The sequence below is a fragment of the Temnothorax nylanderi genome, unplaced genomic scaffold (genome assembly GCF_030848795.1).
Source record: "Temnothorax nylanderi isolate EJ_2023f unplaced genomic scaffold, tnyl_v1.0 TNYL_tig0210_pilon, whole genome shotgun sequence".
Lineage (NCBI taxonomy): Eukaryota > Metazoa > Arthropoda > Insecta > Hymenoptera > Formicidae > Temnothorax > Temnothorax nylanderi.
Window position 1 is genome coordinate 3,001 of NW_027249272.1, and position 20,452 is coordinate 23,452.

Here is a 20,452-nt window from a genome sequence, read left to right on the forward strand (position 1 = left end):
TACGCTAAATGAACTTTAAAATATACATAGTACTTTAATTATTTTAAAAAAGAGACAAAAAATCTTATACTTAAAAGTACTTTTCAGAGTTCGAATTTTTGTGGCTTATAGTGCCCCGTCTCCCCTTATATTGGTCTTGATGTGGATTCGTATATGGGGATCGTGATGATTGGACGTTCAATTGTCGGTTTGGCTGACGTCGATTACAATCGCTCCTAATAATCATAAAAAGTAGTATTAAAATGTTATTAAAAAATCATACGTAAAAAATACTATTTCAATATAATCAATATTTATACTTTCTTTATATAATAGACTTTAAACTTTATATTTTTTTATATATTGTATATATTGTTGAGATATTTTTCTATCTCGCACCACTTTTTTTTTATGAAAAAGTCACTTTCTTAAAACCTACCTTTATATATTTCAATTTTTCATATAAAAATCATTTCTTTTTCCTAAAATAAGTGCACTACTCGATTGCCAGGGAAATTTTACATAAAAAACTATATAACTTTTTCTTTTTTTATCAAAAATGACTGAGATACGACCAGTTACAAGTTGTCGAAATCCCAAATCGCACTAGTGTGTTTTTGAGGTGGCCCAACCGAGGTGTGCTATTGAGGGTTAACATCCACCTTCTGTAATGGGACACCAGCGGCCCTTCGGATATTCCTCAAAAAACTCGATTCATTGTTCTCATAGCGGACTAGGCTCGCAGCCGCATCTGTTTTTGGAAGGCGGTCCAGATCTAAGGCCCAAACCATACCACCGCCGAGACCAAGTTTCTTGATCAGTTCTGCCTTCAGTTTGATTTGTTGAGCGTCATCGAAGCTCACCCACTGATCACACTTTGTATTCATAAGGGCCGATTCTCTGTCTTTATCCTGAACGACTGTCCATCCCTTCTTCAACGTTCTTTCACATATCTGTCATAACACAAAGAATAGATATTTTTACTCCTGGAATAAATATATATCTTTAGGATATTAAATTATAACTTTTTATTTGCAGCTATTAATTATGCAGAATTATATTTTCTTATATGAATTTTATTAGAAACTATTTGATAATTTTTTATATTTAGTTAGATTTTAATATTTCTTTTGGACATGGATTTACCTCGTAATATGACAAGAAGCCTCTTGCTCTGGTTGACTCTCCAGCTTCGCCGCCGCCATAGGTTGACGCGTTTAATCCGTGTACATTTCTCTCCGAAAGTGAAAAGTGATTGGCCGTACAATGGGACGCCCATGATCAAATTTTTTCGGATTTTGCACCTTTCTCTATCCATAAGGATCGAAAAGTTCTAGTGACAAAGAACTAAGTATTTTTAAAATTTCCGATATTTTAGTATAATTCCCATGCTAAATAATTCTCGAAGTAATTAAACTTACGGCATTAGCTGTCGATTTCCAGTCATTCGGTAAAGAATACAGCGGTGCTACGTGGCCAGTCTTTTATCCCATTGGCCATGGAAGTCGTACGTCATCACGGATATCCAGTCCAGGGTATTTGGATAGGATAGGAACGTCGTATCCCGCGTCGATCACTCTCTTGCTTGGCGATACGGCCGCGGAGAGAAGTATCCTCGAGCTTGAACTCGTTGCTCAGTTCCTTCACCAGCTCAGCGAAACTTTGCTTGTCAGACTCCGGACCCTTGTTGCAGTCCACTTGCCAGCATACCGGATATTTCCAATCGAGATCGAGACCCTCGAAACCATATTTCTCGATGAAGACGAGAACTTGCGTGATAAATCTTCGCCTAGCCGACGGCGAGTTTACCAGTCTACTGTATTTGTCGCCGACCGAATCGTTCCAGCCTCCCAGTGCCATCAGCACCTTCAGACCCTTGCCTTGACGCCGCCACCCTTTCGTAAAACTTTTTGTCTATATCGGTAGTAGGATCGTTGGATTTCATCGTTAAGCTGTTACCGTCGAGCATGGAGAATCCGTAAAGCACATGGGTACAGAGATCGGAATCTATATCTTCCGGTACGAATCTGCCACCCTCTTGCCGATACCAGGCCCAGTTAGCGAAATAGCAAATGACTTTGAACTCGCTGAAACTGTCGTGTGAAACGCGATCCACTGTCGTAGTCGTCTGTATCGCTTGCGTGGGCCACGTCGTAACCGCTCCTGTACCTAATAATCATAAGAAGTAGTATTAAAATGTTACTAAAAAATCATACGTAAAAAATACTATTTCAATATAATCAATATTTATATTTTTTTTATATAATATATAGACTCCAAACTTTATATTTTTTTATATATTGTATATACCGTTGAGATATTTTTCTATTCTTAAAATGATATTAACATCTACCTTCTGTAATGGGACACAGTGGGCCCTTCGGATAATTCCTCAAACCTCGATTCATTGTTCTCAATAGCGGATTAGGCTCGCAGCCGCATCTGTTTTTGAAGTCGTCCAGTTCCAAGGCCCAAACCATACCACCGCCGAGACCAAGTTTCTTGATCAGTTCTGCCTTCAGTTTGATTTGTTGAGCGTCGTCGAAGCTCACCCACTGATCACCTTTGTAGGCAAAGGGGCCGATTCTTCTGTCTTTATCCTGAGCGACTGTCCATCCCTTCTTCAACGTTCTTTCACATATCTGTCATAAAAGTAAAGAAATAGATATTTATTTACTCCTGGAATAAATATACATCTTTTAGGATATTAAGATTTAATAACTTTTTATTTGCAGCTACTAATTAATGCAGAATTAATATTTTCTTATATGCATTTTATTAGAAACTTATTTGATGATTTTTCAATATTTATTTAAATTTTTATTTTTTAATATTTCTTTTTTGGACATAAATTTACTTCGTAATATGACAAGAAGCCTCTTGTTCTGGTCGCCTCTCCAGTTTCGCCGCCGCCATAGGTTGGCGCGTTTAATCCGTGTACATTTCTCTCCGCAAGTGAAAATGATTGGCCGTACAATGGGGCGCCCATGATCAACTTTTTCGGATTTGCACCTTTCTCTATCCAATAATGGATCGAAAAGTTCTAGTGACAAAGAACTAAGAATTTTTAAAATTTCCGACATTATTAGTATAATTCCTATGCTAAATAATCTTGAAGTAATTAAACTTACGGCATTAGATGTCGGTTTCCAGTCATTCGGTAAAGAATACAGCGGTGCTACGTGGCCAGTCTTATTGTCCCATTGACCATGGAAGTTGTACGTCATTACGGATATCCAGTCCAGGTATTTGGACAGGATGGGAACGTCGTATCCCGCGTCGATCACCCTCTTGCTTGGCGATACGACCGCGGAGAGAAGTAATCCTCGAGGCTTGAACTCGTTGCTCAGTTCCTTCACCAGCTCAGCGAAGTTTTGCTTGTCAGACTCCGGGCCCTTGTTGCAGTCCGCTTGCCAACATACCGGATATTTCCAATCGAGATCGAGACCCTCGAAACCATACTTCTCGATGAAGACGAGAACTTGCGTGATAAATCTTCGCCTAGCCGACGGCGAGTTTACCAGTCTACTGTATTTGTCGTCGGCCGAATCGTTCCAGCCTCCCAGTGCCATCAGCACCTTCAGACCCTTTGCCTTGAACACCGCCACCCTTTCGTAAAACTTTTTGTCTATATCGGTAGTAGGATCGTTGGATTTCATCGTTAAGCTGCTACCGTCGAGCACGGAGAATCCGTAAAGCACATGGGTACAGAGATCGGAATCTATATCTTCCGGTACGAATCTGCCACCCTCTTGCCGATACCAAGCCCAGTTAGTGAAATAGCAGATGACTTTGAACTCGCTGGAACTGTCATGTGAAAACGCGATCCACTGTCGTAGTCGTCTGTATCGCTTGCATGGGCTTGACGGTCCACGTCGTCATCTTTGGCGGGGGTGGCTTCGATTCTACGGGCTTCAGAGGCCTGTCGTGCTCCTTTGGCGGTTCCGCCAGCACCCGCTGAATCGTGTGCATCAGTGGATGTGGTCCGTTATCGCACTGTCCGCGAAAATCGTCCAAATCCAGAGCCCATACCATACCACCACCCAAACTCATATCGCGCACAAACTGCGCCTTCCGCCTGATCATCTCCGAGTCGTCAAAACTAACCCATTGGCTGCCATTGTAAGCGTACGGACCCATTCTACCCTCCGGATCCTGCACAACCGTCCATCCACGATTGCGTACTCGTTCGCAGATTTCGTAGTAAGACAGAAAACCGGCAATTCCGGTGAACTCTCCGGCGTTCCCGGCGCTGGCCGGAGAATTCAGACCAGTTCCAGCTCTGGGATCGTGGATTGAGAAGGAGTGTCCGTACAACGGCATGCCCATAACAATGCTCCTGGGTGGTGCACCCTTCGAGATCCAATAGTTTATCGAATAGTTAGCGTTCAAGTAGTAGAACTCATCGTCCGGATGATAATATAAAGGCGCAACATGACCGGTACGTTTGTCCCATTGTCCGTGATAGTCGTACGCCATGACGGCGATCCAGTCCAAATACTTGGCCAACGCCGGGACATCGTAGCCCTTGTCAATCACCAGAATGTTTGGCGAGACCGCTGCCGAGAGAAGCAATCCTTTTGGCTTGAATTTAGCGCTTAATTCCTGCAATATAGCTGCAAAGCTCTCTTTATCCGAATCTGGACCCTTGTTGCAATTTGCCTGTTGCCAAAATTTGAAAAAAATTGTTAATAACTGAAAATGATTATAAATTTTGCAAGATATATACAAAAAGTACGGAAAACAGAACTTTAAATAAAGATATAAAATACTATTTAAATTTTATATTTAAATTTTAAAATACTATTTAAAATATTTCCAGAGAGATAAAATAAAGAAAAAAAAACACGAAAAAAAGGACAATGATGAATAAAAACTCGAACGCTTGTATTAATATTATTACAATCTGTCAAATAAGAGCGTGGTCGGCCTAATTTATAGAAAAATTGAGTTAGCAAAATTTTGAAATACATAGATACATTCTATTTGATTAGAGCTAAGATGCAATTACATTAATAATGTGTCCAGTCATTATCGACGTCGATATTGACTGACATTTCCGAGGCATATTTTGCACTATTCGTGCGGCAAGGATCTCCATATCTCCGACGAATCTCACAAGATAATTGCTTTAAATTGAATATTTGTCTTTCACGAAGCTTATTATGCTTAACCTTTAGAGGCCGGGGGTGGTCGAAATATCGACCACCCAAAAAACACAAGCTATTTGATGTTTTCAGGCAAAATTTGTGTGTTGAATAAGGAAAAAATAGTAAAAAAAAAAAAAAAACTCTTCAAGTCCTTTTCCCGGCCTCTAAAGGTTAATATATGCCCAAACATTTTCGATCGAATTTGCATCGGGCGACTGTGACGGCCAGTCCAATTGATTGATGCCAGATTGCTCCTTCCATTCAGTACAGAGTCTGCTCCGGTGTTTCGGATCATTATCCTCCTGCAGGATCCAGTCTTCATTTTTTTCCCACATAAACCACGAGTAGGCAGATAGTAACAAGGCCTTTTTATAGATTTCAAACATTTTGTCCGCATTCAGATTGTGTATAAACACGTAACACAACTTCGAAGCGCGACGCGTACGCGGCACTTATGCGACGCCTATGCTCTGTTCTGGCAAAACTTTAACGACAACCGAGCTTTTCTTCGCAAAGCATCAAGAAGAAAAGTATCCTCTATCAACTCATGCAAGAATCAGGAGTATAGCTTTTACCAACTGCGAGTTATAGCGACCACGTTCTTACTTGACAAACCGTAAATAAAAGAAAAATTGCGCTTACCTGCCAGCAAACAGGATACTCCCAATCCAAGTCCAATCCGTCAAAGCCGTATTTTTCGATAAACTGAATGGCATGATTGATGAATTTCTTCCTAGCGGATGGACTATTCACCAATCGGCTGTACTTGTCGCCGGCGGAGTCATTCCATCCGCCCAGCGCAAGGAGCACCTTAAGACCCCGCTTTTTATACGCTACCACCCGCTCGTAGAAACGATTGTCGTAGTCCGCCCAGGAGTCGTTCGTCTTAATCACCAGCTCGGAATAATCTAGCATTGCGAAGCCGTACACGATATGCGTGCATAGAGTGTGATCGATGTGTTCCGGCAAGTAACGGCCGATTCCACGACGGTACCAGGCCCAATTTGTGAAGTAGCACACAACCTTGTAGTAACCGGATAACGAAGATACCTTGTCGGGGTCTATAATCGCCAGGATAGTGATAACATATAACGCTTGCTTTATGTTGCGCTTGCAAAATAAAAAAATTTCCAGATAGACAATTACCCTCGAGCGATGAGATTGGAATTTCCGAGGAGACTGATGCGTCTGATTTATGAGTGAAATGTACAGTTATGGACATTACAACAGCTAGAAGTATTAAAGTTATAACGCACGATAAAACCGCACGTTTCCACGTCCAGAATCCCTGTGTCACTAGAATAATTATAAAAAGCTGTATTAGAACGTTTGTTTCACGACCTACTTATTAATACCATTTGATGAAATTCATACACAATTAATATGACGGGTAGCACGTGTGTACGAAAGGAGTATGATAATTACATTAATTAAGTCCCTCACGTAAAGCATTATAATTCTTATTTGGTATCAATTTTCTGTTATTCTATTCACAATCAAGTAAACAATTTGCGGCATGCAATATCTCTAATATATGCCAGATAGCTTAACACATATATACTGTTAAGTCAAAATAGCTCTTTTATATTTAGCTTTAACTCTTGTGGCGCAACTAAAGTGTAACAATTTTAAATCTAAAATATTGTCGATATTAAACTATATTCTGGAATAGTATGACAAAGACCATTGGTCAAAGTATTTAATGATATTCGTGACATTAAAATTACTTTTAAAAATTGTTGCAGTCTGAATGGTTCTCTGATAACATTATCATACTTCATGTAAGAGAAGTAATGGCTGTTCTTCTGAAAACCCCCATGCTCTGACAGGTCAACATGTGGCTTTGACGGTTTATAAATAGGTTTCTTTCAGATACAAAAAAGACATGTACTAAAAGGAAGAAATTATTGAAACTACTTCATTGATTCTTATCGGAGAACTATCAGTACTATCTAATTAGAGATGATTAGTCAAATCGACGTCAATGCATCGATGAATGATTGATGTCGACTACTAATTGATATTTTTGTCATCTGAATGTGGAGCCAGATGAAAGACAATAGAAATCTTACAAAAATATTCGCAATTGTTTAATTGACGTAAAACACAACTATGATGACAAAGATATGAATCAGTATTTGACATCGACTATTTATCAATGCATCGACATCGACGTCGATTCGACTAATCGTTTCAGGCTATATACTCAGCCAGATCAAATTCTCTTTGTTTTACATGTAAACATTTCAACACTTTGTGTTGCTTATTACGTACCCACGTATGTTTACATGTACCACGAAATGTTTACGTGTAAAACAAAGAGAATTTGATTCTATGATGTTTTTGAATTTATCAGATTAAAATCAGTGTCTGCAAGTAATCATTGCGTTCTACTAATATATTTAAAATTTTCAAGATGAATATTGATTCTTTAATATTTAGATACACAACATATTTATTACACACGTTTTCAAACTAGTTTGAAAGAGTTGAAAGTACATTTTCTTTAATCAGGAAAGAAGAGTTTTGTTATGATGATATCAATAAAAAATATTTACGTTATATCTATATTCAATTTATAGCATATTTAGCATATTTACACTGCATTAGCATATTTACATTGCATTATAATGCAATTTAGCAGGTCGCGATTTATTATTTCTTATATAAAATTGTTGTTACCCTAAGATTCAGAAAATTATAAGGGATCTGTACTTTTTAGTTATCCGGCGATTTTATGCTCAAACATATCTATGTATACTTACGTAAAGAATAAAGTATAAACTAAAAGCAACGGGTGCGTTGCACGATTATTACCTTTATTTAATTTAATATTTTGCCGAAAAATGCATCTGTTTATATCTCCGTTATCCTTATTTGTCGACAAATTCGAGGTATTGTCGGAGACGCTGGTGTCAGATTTACTCGCATCTTGAGACAGACTAGACGTGTAAACAACATGTTTTACATGAATGGTAACCGAACCATTGTAGTTGACCTCACTACCCAGATGCACATTCCTCGACTCCTTCACGCGGACGTCACTGAAATTCGACGAATCGGGGTTCGGAAGGGCGATGTAACCATTCGTGGTATCGAACGCTTGATGCTTCTGGACGATGGTCGATACCGGCGGATTCATGATCCAGCCGCCGGCTCCGCTTTCCTCGACATCCGTCTCCTCTTCTTCATTGTCGTCGTCGTCTATAACGTCACTGCACTGCGTAGAGGAATCTCCAACGCTATCATTGTCCGAAGCTACGACCGCCATTTCCTTCGCCGAACATCCAGCCTCGCCGCGAAACCTGTCGACCGCATGACCCTCGGCAGACTCAACAGTACGCACCATTATTCATGTGGTCCTGCTCCTTCTGACCCTGGTGATTACCGTCGAGCGTTTGATGCTGCTGTTGCATCAATGTCACAATATCCATGCGCTACGCTGAAAATTCACCTTCTTTATATCAGATACATCTTACGCTCGCCGAGAAAGCTACAGAAAGTCTTTAAATAAATTCATCAAGTCGCTACGAAATTCTCTCACTTCCAATTAGAAATTGTCCAGTTTAATTTTTTGTCTTTTAATATACTTTTTTGCAAATAACAAAAGAAAGATTAGTTTGTAAACATAATTCTTATTTGATTTTTTTTTTTACAATTTGCGAAAACTTCGAAGGTAAAATAAAAGACAAGCTCGAGAAACATCAGAGCTGCGTTCAGAAATTCAACCTGGGTAACTCTAAGCTGTAGTTTACGTCATGTATATTATAGCATTAGAATTACTTAGATGGGCCTAAGCGTAATTCCTGAATGCACCCTAATATTTTAAATTGACGCAATCGGTCGGCAACAATCCGCTAAATTAAAAGATTAACTGACTTATATTTAGGATTACCTTGCACAAATTACCATCTGGCGGCGGTCACTTTGTCAACACTAAAATCACCATTGATCTATGACGACATGGTGCTGTCATTGTGGAAAGCGCTCCGCGGGAAGGAAAACTTTATTTGATCTGGCCCTTAACGGTTTTCGACACGTCGCATTGACACCACCTGCAGTTGGAGGATGCACCGTCCCGCGGGAACAAAGTACAATCCGAACAAGAACGGACTCGGTTCAAGTCACTATCGGCTATTTTCATTGATCCTACGACACTGTTAAACCAGATACTGGCTTCAGCGATAACGCCTCACGGCTGCTGAAAGACACGCCTTGGATGTGGAATCGTGGAAGGCGCTCGTTCTCACACTTCTCACTTGCGAGAAGCAAAACGAGGAAAAGAACAAAAAAGCGGATGCTAAAAACTGGTACAGCAGCAGGAAATTGCCTTTCGCATAATAGGTATTCCCCTATTTAATTTGAATGATGACGCGTGGGATTTCTGTGCTGATAAGTGGATGGCACCGCGGTCACTATGTCGCCAAAACTATCAGCGAATCAAGCTGCATATTAAAGCGAATGTAAATACAGTGCGATCCGAAAATATGTTGTACATATGTATATTTCGGAACTGCGCAACGCTCGTTTTTATTGAAAAGAACAGATTTTGTCGCAAGCCTCTTGTCAAACAGTCACTGACAATCGAATTACCGATGCAATCAAAGCACGCGAAATGACGGCATTATCTCCATTCAAGCCGGCACAAAACAGACTGCTGTAGCGTTATCTTGTTGAACGTGAACGGAAATCTGTGACCCCACTCTTTGCCTCTTTCCTTCAATCACAATTATCAATGACGTAGCTGTGGCATGCATGTATGTGCGATAACGTCGCTTTAAACAATTTTTAAGGCCCCATAATAAAAAATATAAGGAACAAGGAACAGATATTAGCGATTAGAAATAAGAAATTAAAGGAATAAAGCTGATGGAGCATTAATGCACGGCTTCCGATAGGTTAAAAATCTATTGCCTGTGTTATTCCCTGTTTTTTTGTTGCCTGTATTTTTTATCGTGCATTCAACTTTATTCTTGATTCTTTAGCCCTAATCGCTAATATCTGTTTTTTGTTCCTTATATTTTTTATTGTGCGGTCTTTTAGTGGAATCGAATAGACTTGTATCTTCATTTCTATGGCCGGAGATTTCTAACACCAATAGCATACACGAAACATTTATATTACTCCTATTATATAATTTTTTGCAATTAAAGATGAAAGATTAGTGTTTTGCACTAATTATGTCACAATTATTTGTTTCAAATTAAGAGGCAGTGTATTATAAAAAAAAATTGGAGCTAAGAATTTCGTAGAGGTCTTTCTATGTATAGACACAGACTTACACATTTAGTTATATGTATAAATATATATCTTAAAATTAAATTTAGAAAGACAATGTTTTAAAACAATTTTCCATATTTTGAAAAAATCTACTAGAATGAACCATAATATACCATATTCTTTTTGGATACAATGAGATTATATAAATTTAATTAAATTTAACATAAAAGTATATGTATTTGTTTCGCCAATAACTAAATAAACAAGAAAGACTCGATTTTTATATTCGACAACGTTTGGCTAATGTCGTGACAATTCGACCATAAATTTAACATGCCGAGATATCAATACATATTTTACTTTGATATAATATTTTATACAGTATTTTATATAGTATTTTATATAATATTTTATATAATATTTTATATAGTATTTTATATAATCTTTACATATATTTGATTTTCACTCTCGCTTAATTCCCTTGCCTCCGCTTCTGCTACAAAGCATATTTTCCTTTGTATCTGTCTTACCTTTCAAGTTAGGTCACTGTCAATGTTTTTCTCCTTTAATGTTTTCTTTTTAACCATAACTGTCCTTTTCTGTTCCTTACCTTTCAGTTTCTCCGTAATCATATTTGTTCCTCTTCTTGTCCAGAATTTACCATAACTTCTAATGTGGAGTTCTTTCTGGTAATATTTCTTCTATCGCTTTTTCTACAGCATCTCTTTTCTGGACCTCCCATTCTTTTATCACAGTATTGTTTTTTTCTTTATCTCTCTTATTTTCTCTTGCATTTTTAATTTTTTAAATTTTCTATTGTATGTAGATTGCCATCCGCGCCACTGTGAGATGAGTACAAAATAATATTTGACGGGTAGAAAAAAGATGTACAGGAATTGAATACTTATATATGTTTATTTATTTAACAAATTATAGGCTCTTTAAATGTACAACAAATTACATTTTTTTAAATAGTATATACAAGATGTTCCCCAAAATTAGTTATTAAAACATGACTGATAAATCTGGTATATTATAAAATAAAATAAAGTATATAGTAACTGTCACGTTGGCATTTTTATTTCTTTACACAAACCACTGAACTGAGTAATCTGGTGTTTGGACACATGAGTTAATGCGTGTGGTTGACTTAAAATGAACTACTTAACATTTATTACTGATGTATATATCTTGTATCATGCATGATATATATTTTCATAGCAATTTTCAATTTTAACAATTATTTAACAGCCAATTAATTTTATTATAAAGTTCAACCAGTACAAAGCCTATTACCATACCTCCAACACACAATATATTTTTATATATGACATTTCCTTCCTTTATTCGCTAATTAGCTTGATCTAATTAAATTTATTAATGCTATCAAAATTTGCAGGGACTACCTCTTTTGGTCATATATTTCATTGTATTCAAGAAGATTTTATATTCGGAATGAAAATAGTAAATCCGCGGAACGGTGGTCCGCGGTCTAAACTTGTTGGAATTATATCTAACTAACATAAACAAGTGGCAACTACAGATTTAAAGAAAAAAAATATAAATATATTTTCAGACATTGTATTCTATTCACAATGTACCTTACATTTTCAAGCTATCTGATCAGGGCTTGGATGACCAATAAGGCCACTTTATAATTTCATTATATAAGGCATCTCCAGGACTCTTAGTGCTCGAAACTTGTCGGTGACCTAACAGTTTATAGTCAGGCGCGATCTTTTCGGCTTTGACGCCGAGCTCTATGATCTTTTGCGCGGCACGTAATTGTAATTTCGGCGGTACAACTGAACTGAAATTACCGATGAAGGAAATGCCAATGCTTCTGTTGTTATAACCGCGGGCATGGGCACCGACGTAGTCCCAATTTCTGCCAACATATGCGAAGCCGTCACCTCCGACGAGAAAATTATAGCCGATATCCGAAAAATTGTAATCTTTGAAATGCGTATACTGAACAAATCTCACTTGGAATGCACACTCTGGTAGCATGGTACAGAATGGTGTCACAGTATGACTAATAATTACATATGATACTGGCAGCTTCATTTTTGTTAGAGGTTCCAAAGGCGGCTCCGCATCCCATTCGTCCCTCTCGACAAAGCGTAACGAAGTGTCCGTTCCATTATTATCTGAAAGTCATGAAAACATAGTACATATCATACGAAAGGTTCAAGATATACCATGCAGACAAATTAATTAAAAGCTTTTTAATTTAATACACCGAATGTGTCAATCTTAATCGGATGCATACGCCAATTTTAACTTTAAAATCTAGAACATTATTCTTATATATTATATGATAATGCAAAGTGTTTTGAAATATATATATGACACGTGGAAAGCAAAAAAGATGCGCTTTTAAGTAACCGAAATGAAATAAATACAAATATTAGAGTGCAAGATACAGATTTTAAGTTTACAATTGTGATAAGATAACGTTTGCCTCATGTCGCGCTTGCAAACAAAAAATTTTTTAAATAGACAATTACCCTCGGTCGATGAATCTGGAATTTCCGATGGGACCAGTGTGGTCGGTTCGGGCGGCGCGGGAGATACGTCCGGATGATGAGTGAAATGTACAGTTATGGGCACTACAATAGCCAGAAGTATTATAGTTAAAATGCACGATAAAACCGCACGTTTCCACGTCCAGAACCATTGCGTCACTAGAATAATTACAAAAAGCTGTATTAGAACGGTTGTTTCACGAGCTACGAAAGGAGTATTATAATTACATTAAGTCCCTCACGTAAAGCATTATAATTCTTGTTTGGTATCAATTTTCTGTTATTCTATTCACAATCGAGTAAAGAATTTGCGGCATACAATATCTCGTCAATCTATGCCAGGAATAGCATAATACGTATATACTGTGAGGTCAAAATAGCTCTTTTATATTTAGCTTTAATTCTTGTGGCGCGACTAAAGTGTAACAATTATTAATGTAGAATATCATCGATATTAATCTATATTCTGGAATAGTACGACAAAACCATTGGTCAAAGGAGTTAATGACATTTGTGACGTATCATTGAAATTACTTTTAAAAGTTGTTGCAGTCTGAATAGTTCTGATAACATTATTATCTTTCACGTAAGAGAAAAAATGGTTGTTCTTCCGAAAATACCCATGCTCTGATTTAGGTCAAAGTTTGTAAATAAATTTCTTTTAGATAAATAAAGACATGTTCTAAAAGGAAGAAATTATCGAAGCTACTTCAAAATAGATAAAGATCGTACATCACTGATTCTTATCGCATTTATCTAATAATCGACAATTAACATATACTCCATTTATCCGTTTTTATATTTGCTTTTTCACTTATCTCAAATAGTACTATCTAACTCATAGACTTGTCTATGATCTAACTAGAGATGATTATTCAAATCGACGTCAATTCAATGAATGATTGATGTCGAATACTGATATATATTTTTGTCTGAATGTGGAGCCAGATGAAAAACAATAGAAATCTTACAAAAATGTTCGCAATTGTTTAACTGACATGAAAACAATTATGATGAGATCGGAGATTACAAAGATAATAACACAGGCACACAAAAAAAAAGTGTCTTGACCGAGACACTACACTAGTGTATTCCCATGTACTTTTTCCCGCTGAATCCGAATCCGAAGTCAGAATTGTCAGATTGGCTAAAATTTATGAGATAACCACAAAAAAATGCTCAAAAACACGAATTAAAGGCAAAAAAAAATTGTTTTAGCCGAGACACTACACTACTGTATTCCCATGTATTTTTTCCCGCTGAATACGAATCCGAAGTTAAAACTGACAGACTGGTTCAATATTATGACGTATCCTTAAGGACGTTCTCCGGTCCTTATACTAGAGAAAATCGATTTATATTATTTATATTTATTTATTTATTTATTTATTTATTTATTTATCAACGCGTCGACATCAAATTGACGTTGATTCGATTAATCATTTCTGGCTGGATACGTAAGCAACACAAAGTGAATTTAATTCTATGATGTCTTTGAATTTATCAGATTAAAATCAGTGTCCGCAAGTAATCATTACGTTCTACTAATATATATATATTTAAAATTTTTAGGACGAATATTGATTCGTCCTAATATATAGTATTTAGATACTCAAGATATTTTTATTACACACGCTTTCAAATTGTAAGCTTGAAAGTATATTTTCTCTTATGCAGAGGAAAGATATTAGAGTAATGTCTCGTTGCGATTACATTTATTAAAAAAGGTAAAAAAAAGTGCCAAGTACACGCAATGTATTTTGTAAATTCAATCGAAAAATTATCTCACAAAATTGTCTCACAAAAATTGTCTCACAAAATTGTCTCACAAAAATTGTCTCACAAAATTATTAAATTACAAAATTGTTATTTTATTCAATCCAAGTGATATCTACCTCGAAAAAACCTAAATAACAAGTGGTATCTATTTAAAAAAAAATACGTGAAATTATTTAATACTGCGCCAATTACAAAGAGAGAATATATATATATATATATATATACCTTAACAAAATTATTTTTATATCACGAAATTGCGTTACCAAACTCAATCTAAGTGATATATACCTTAACAAAATTATATCACAAAATTGTTTTACCTAACTCAACCTAAGTGATATGTTATTTCAAAAAAATATATGAAATCTTTAAATTACGCCAACTACAAAGAGAATATATATATTGCTTTGAAAAATAATTGTAGTGCAACTACTCTTAAAAAATAAAACAAAATTGTGTTACCTAACTCAACCCAAGTGGTATGTATCTTTGTATTCCTGAGGATCTTTCTATCAACCCAAGTGGTAGTAGTTTTAATTCTCCTTGATAAAATTATAATATTACAAAGAATCATTTAATCATTTTAATCACAAAGAATTAAAGAGGTAACATTATAAAATAAAAATATTTAATTAAAATAAAATAAATAAATTTTTCTTGTAAAAAACTTGGCGCTGCTTTTTTAAAGTCTATCCAGACAAATTTGCATCGCGCATAAACATAAGCGTAAGAAATTGATTGGTTCATATATATGTGCAAAAGGAAATAGACCAATCCATCTCTTTATGCATATGCTTATGCACCTATGCAAGTTTGTCTAGATTAATCTTAAAAAAGCAGCGCCAAGTTTTTTACAAGAAAAATTTATTTATTTTATTTTAATTAAATATTTTTATTTTATAATGACATCGCATTCAACGTATTATTACACCTGGACACCGAAAACTACGAAGCGCACTATGTGGACCTTGTCATCGGCAACCTGGGACACCTAGACATCGAATTCAACGTACGATTACACCTGGACACCGAAAACTATGAAGCGCACTATCTGGATCCCGTCATCGGCAACCTGGGACACGTGGACATCGAATTCAAGGTATTAATACACGTAGACACCGAAAACTACGGAGCGCACTATGTGGACCTCGTCATCGGCAACCTGGAACACCTAGACATCGAATTCAACGTACGATTACACCTGGACACCGAAAACTATGAAACGCACTATCTGGATCCCGCAATCGGCAACCTGGGACACGTGGACATCAAATTCAAAGTATTAATACACGTAAACACCGAATACTACGGAGCGCACTATGTGGACCTCGTCATCGGCAACCTGGGACACGTAGACATCGAATTCAACGTATTATTACACCTGGACACCGAAAACTATGAAGCGCACTATCTGGACCTCGTCATCGGCAACCTAGGATACCTAGACATCGAATTCAAGCTTGATTCATAAGAATCGACTTAAAAATTCCCTAGCGGCACTTTCTGCCAAGCGTAGGGTTCCTTCTTTTCCGGCAGCGGTGGTAATACGATGTAAGGATACGAAATCTCTCCAGATAAACATGAAGCAATTGACTCAATATGTATTATATATATATACCTAATTTACCTAAATAGAAATATTTCTCCTGACCGATAAGTCTATCGACCTAATTTAATTTACCTACTAGATCGATCGAAATACGCGCGCGATATCGAAACTGGCGATACCTGCGCCGCCAGTGTCGAAAAAGTGAAAGCGACATTTCTCTGTTATCTGTTTGTTACATGTATGTTATAATATATTGAATTGAGAGCGTTGACGTAGACGTATCTTAATAAAAAATTTTCACATTTGGACTTTGCGTCACAATATCTCCGCTCGTAGGGCACGTAACGGAAAATATTATAGGAGATACCCCCCCAAAGTCGACCCCAAGCTATCGATCAAGCCTACTTAGAACTTGATCCGTTCACTCGTTATCGAGATCTCAACATCTTGGGTACTCGCAACCCGTCGCGTCGCGTAAAAGAGTCACGGTCGGTCTCGCTCCGCGTGTACTTGGCACGAGACACTACCGTGTCTCTTGATAACATATCTAGCATATTTACATTATAATTCAATTTAGTGAGTCGCGATTTATAATTTCTTATATAAAACTTTATCCTGTTGTTATTCTATCCAGAAACTTATGAGAGATCTGTCCTTTTTAATTATTCGGCGACTTTGTGCTTAAACATACCTGCAGTGTACTTACGGAAAGAAAGAATTAAGTATAGACAAACTAAAAGAAACGGGCCTAAACAATCTATTGCATCGCACGATGGACTATTACCTTTACCTAATTCAGTATTTTGTAGAAAAATTGATTTATTTGGAGTTTCGTTGTCCTGACTCGTCGACAAATCCGAGGTATTGTCGGAGGGGCGGATAAGTTCAATGGCATCCTGATTTGTAGTAGGATTCGTGTATACGAATTGGTTTATGGTAACCGGACCATTGTAGATGGTCTCATTACCCACACGCACTCCTGTCGAGTTCGCCACGGAAATGTCGCCGAAGTTCGACGGATCGGGATTCGGTAGGATGACATCGCCACTTGTGGTGGCAAATGCTTGGTGCTGCTGAACGATGGTCGACGATACCGGCTGATTCGTGATCCAGCCGCTGTCTTCTTCGACATCCGTCTCCTCTTCCTCATTGTCATTGTCTACGTCAATCCAGTGCGTAGGGGAATCTGTAACGCTACCATTTCCTGAAGTGACGACCGCGGTTTCCCTCGCCAAGCGCTCAGCCTCGTTGTGAGACCTGTCGTCCGCGTGATTCTCGGCAGACACAACAGCACCGTGCTCCTGCTGCTCCTGACTCTAGTGATTACCGTCGAGCGTTTGCTGCTGCTGTTGCATCAATGTCAACATACACATGCGCCACGCGGAAAATTCATCTTCTTTATTTTATGTCCTAAAATGCGATACGCCGCATGCAGCAGAATACGCTCGTCGAGAAACAGCTGTAGGGTCTTTAGATAAATTTATCAGATCGCTACTATAATTCGAGATTATAAGAACCGATTATGAATACCGCGGCCTAAATGTTTGGTTTAATTCTTTGTCTCTTTTTCCTCTCATTTCAGATACTTAACGAGGGAAAAATCAGTTTAGAAACGTGATTCTTTTTTTTATTGTTAATATAGGATTTTTTTAACGGTTTGCGAAAAACTACGACTTTTAAATGATCTTAAAAATGATTTTCCCAAAGATCGTCGTTTGATATATTTAAAGCACTCGAACAAACTTGCTAGATCTGCAATTTCGTTTAGATTAAAAATTTTGTTTAGTTAAAAAAAAATTACTATACGTTTTCGAGTTCTCCTTGTAAGATTTACAACAGAACTGAGATATATACTGAATCATGGTTAAGATTGACTAATTGGTGAAACCGGTCATTTTAGTATCGTTGAATAAAATCGACGAGAAATGTACGTAACAGTTCGTTTCTAATCGACGGCTGTCGGATGTGCCTGTTGAGTTCTTGTTTCATACAACAATAGAAAGTTTTAATCAAGAGAATTATGTTAACAAAACTTTAATGCGCAAATTAACAAAATTTTAGTATGGATGAACAACTTCTGCGATATAAACAGCAATGATAAGAAGCTTAAATAAATATTAGATTAAAAATAAAATTTAGTAAGCCAAGTATTATCTGGTATGGTAATCTTATTCAAACTTCCTCCATTAATTGAATAAAGGTGGAAGCACATAAAATTGCAGGAGCCATGAGCAGAATGCAGAAGCCATATGCGCATGCGCTATGGTATCTGCATTCTGCCCATGGCTTCTGAATTTTCAATCTACATAAAAATACATAAGCATAGTTTATGTAGATTGGAAATTCAGAAGCCATGGGCAGAATGCAGATACCATATAGCGCATGCGCATATGGCTCCTGCATTCTGCTCATGGCTCCTGCAATTTTATGTGCTTCCACCTTAAAGCCCCTTACACAATGCCAGGCAACAGGCAATAGGAACAGGAAATAACCAAAAAATCGTAAATTACAACCTATAAAATTCGAATGCTATGATTGGTTGGCAACAGGCAATAGGCACAGAATTTCCAACGTGACGGAAACTCTGTGCCTATTGCCTGTGTCACTGTTTATTCTGCATTTATACATGATTTCTGATTTCTATTCCCTGTTCCTATTGCCTGTTGCCTGGCATTGTGCAAGGGGCTTAACGCTCCAACGTTATGCGCATGCTGCATACGGTACGGTATAACGCACTTGTGCATTTTACATATTTATTAATTATTGTAAATCGATACAAATTATATACGTAAATTAAAGACATTGGATGTGTATTGCTGATTCAGTGGATAAATTCTTCATAATATCTAAAAATCATACCATTTAAGTCATTAAGAATTCTTACGATAGCGAACACACTAAACATCGTTAGTGTACGCCACTGCCCTTAAGAAAAAATGCAGTCAAAACTGATAAAAAAACTGGGCACTAACTGGTGGATAACTGATTATTGTAACTGATGACAGCACGATCAGTATATTGAAACAAGTTACTGATAAAAGGAACAGTTGTACCAGTTACTGTTAAAAGAACTGGTCAATATTGGTCCAGTTTTATTCAGTTTTATATTGATCAGTAACTGATAGAACTTCCATGTTGTTCGGTTGATCAATTGAATCAATTGAACTTTCACCAGTTCTATAAACTTGCCTGAAGAACATAATCAGTATCTGACAAACCGTTAAAAAAAACTGAGGACCAGTCATTAGTTACTGATGGCAACACTCAGTGTCTAACCAGTTTTTTAGATTAATGTAGAAACTGATTATTAAAACTGGGCGTCAACTGAAGAACATAATCAGCATCTGACAAACCGTTAAAAAAACTGAGGACCAGTCATCAGTTACTAATGGCAACACTCAGTGTCTAACCAGTTTTTAGAGTAATGTAGAAACTGATTATTAAAACTGGGTGTCAACTGAAGAATATAATCAGTATCTGACAAACCGTTAAAAAAAACTGAGGTCCAGTCATCAGTTACTGATGACAACACTCAGTGTCTAACCAGTATTGTAGAAACTGATTATTAAAACTGGACGTCAACTGAAAAGCATTACCAGTAACTGACTCTCGTATTCAGTCACTGATAGAACATCACAAGTTACTGATTCAACTTCATCAGTTACTGGTGCAACTGCTCAGTTCTTTTTCTTAAGGGTGTGCTCTTTTTGCATCGTATCTTTTATCTTGCATCTTTTATCTTACGTTATTTTATAAATAAAAATCATCGCGAACAATTCAGAAATGTTCCAGTACAATTATTATTCTATGTATAACTCTGTATTAATAATATATTATTTGAACTCCGTTTTTACAGATTATGGAGATTCACGCCGGTCAAAATAGTATATGTTTCGAATAGAATGTACGTATATGATAAAAGAACGGCGAAGAGAAAACGATATCTTTCATAAGAAGCAGAACATCTACAACAAATTGATTTCTTTGTGAACAAATTATGAACATCAATTATACTAGAATGGACTAAACATTACAATATTATATCTTCGCCGTTTAAAATATTTTATTACGTTCAATCTGGCTGATCAATCGTATCCCGCTTATCTATACCACAGCAAATATCTAAATTATCATGGTCATTGTTTAACTCTTGGTACGATAAAATTACTTACAATTTTGGTATGATTCATAGCAGAAGATGTCATCATCTTATGACAACTTCATAGCAGATATAAATAGTCCATCAT

General features: G+C 36.8%; 2 pseudogenes; both read right to left on the reverse strand.

The window, feature by feature from the left end:
• Positions 1-702: 702 nt before the first annotated feature.
• Positions 703-8,571, reverse strand: LOC139779104 (probable chitinase 10; annotated as a pseudogene).
• Positions 8,572-11,245: 2,674 nt separating this feature from the next.
• LOC139779116 (peptidoglycan-recognition protein LC-like) lies at positions 11,246-18,519 on the reverse strand (annotated as a pseudogene).
• Positions 18,520-20,452: the final 1,933 nt, after the last annotated feature.